The sequence below is a fragment of the Silene latifolia genome, chromosome 9 (assembly GCF_048544455.1).
Source record: "Silene latifolia isolate original U9 population chromosome 9, ASM4854445v1, whole genome shotgun sequence".
NCBI lineage: Eukaryota > Viridiplantae > Streptophyta > Magnoliopsida > Caryophyllales > Caryophyllaceae > Silene > Silene latifolia.
Genome location: NC_133534.1, coordinates 123,016,433 through 123,018,291, shown reverse-complemented (window position 1 = coordinate 123,018,291; position 1,859 = coordinate 123,016,433).

The window sequence follows — 1,859 nt, the reverse complement described above, 5'->3', positions numbered from 1 at the left end:
TATTCACGAAAATTTAGTATGTGGCAGCGGCATGGAGTATTACGTTGTGTATTAAACTTTAGGTCCGGAAACCTTAATTTCGATTTAATAAGTATTTTACAAGTTTTGGTGAAAACAGTCGTAAAATCTGTTAAATATGACAGTCTTTTTGTAAAAATCATATCGGCTATTTTTTTTCTGACTCTGCAAAAATGTTGAAAAGAGACTCCTATTATTTTTAAGTCTAGAGTCTGCACAAAAACAGTCATTAAATTCCGATGAACGGTTTGCTCAGAATAAATTATTTGTGAACAGGTCGCCTGTAAACCACGTTTCTGACTTTTGCTCAATGTTTCGTGTGTAAAATATATTTTCCTTTCGATACAGTGGATAATCTTTTTCTCACAAAAACTTAATAATGTCTAGTTATGTTTAAAATTTTGCCTTGCCTTAAAATATTTTCTAAAAGTGGATTTATGAACTGAAACATTATGGGTGACGTTTTCTGACAGTTTTTAGAAATTAATATTTAGACCCCTCATACTTTTGTCCTTTGAAGTTGATTATAAAATGGAAGTTGTAGCTAAATGCTACTGGAAACCGAGAAAATTGGCCTTGCGCTAATTCGAGTTTTCTGTATTTAATTAAGAATTTTAGGGTGCTGCTGTTTTGTTTTAGAAACTGTTTTAGAATTCCGTCTCATAAAGGCCTAAATAATATATCTTTACTAAAGTATTTAAGTCATTTGATAGTTTTAAGTTTTAATTACAGTAGCTTATCTATTTTAAAGTCCTTGAATTGATTTTACACTATTAGAAGTAAAGTTTAAGCTTCCTGTTTTGAAAAAATAAAAGTGCAGTTCACGTACGGGCCTTTGAAATGATATACTTTGAATAACATATTATCTTTGGGATAGTTTTAAGTTTGGAATAATTAAAGTAAGGGCAAAGAATAATTGTGATACTACAAATGTTTTGAGTTATTATTGTGATACCTTGTGATAAGATTGGAGTGGTTGATAATCGTAAATGGATAATTGTGTTATCATAAGTTGGATGTTGCTCAGTTGTGTGGATGTTTATAAATGTTGTTATAGTAGTTATGGGCGAACTTTGGGACAAAGTTCATTTTAAGGAGGGAAGACTGTAATACCCCGTAATTTGATAATAATTATGAGAATAAATAATGTAATTCAAATAATTAATTAATGACATTTCTAATAATAGTTGCAAGAAAGACGTTAATTAAATAACAAAGTAAGTAAGTAAGTCGGGAATTAGACTTAGCTAGTAATAAGGCCTTGGGCCGTGTGATATATTAAGTGGGCCAATTTTATTAGGCTTAGTATGAGTATTGATCGGGATTTAAAGCGGGATTTAATAATAAAATAATAAATATAATAATAATATGGTAATTCCTAATAATAATTAGAATAAGGCAATAAGTTTCCTAATTGGCATCATATACTCCCTAAACCTAGACTATAAATACTTAATTATTCTGAAAAGTAATTCATAAAAATAGAAGAAGGAGATTTAGGAGACAGAAGGAGCAATTGGAGATAAAAGGTAAAGATCGTCGTAATCTATAAATATTATTAAAAGGTTAGCCTAAAAATGCCACGTAGACAATGCCACATGGGATGAAAAAAGCCACGTACACAATAAAAGTGTGACTTGGCAAACTAATATGACATGGATTATCTAATTTATTATTATATTGCATTCATTTAAAATACTTATTCCCTTTAAAAATCCATCCATATTCCATTAGCTTTAAATTTAATTAACTAAAAAAAAACTACAATAAAAAAATACGCATTAATTATAAGTTAATAATTTCAAGATATTTCATATGGAATAGTATTATATGTATTCGAA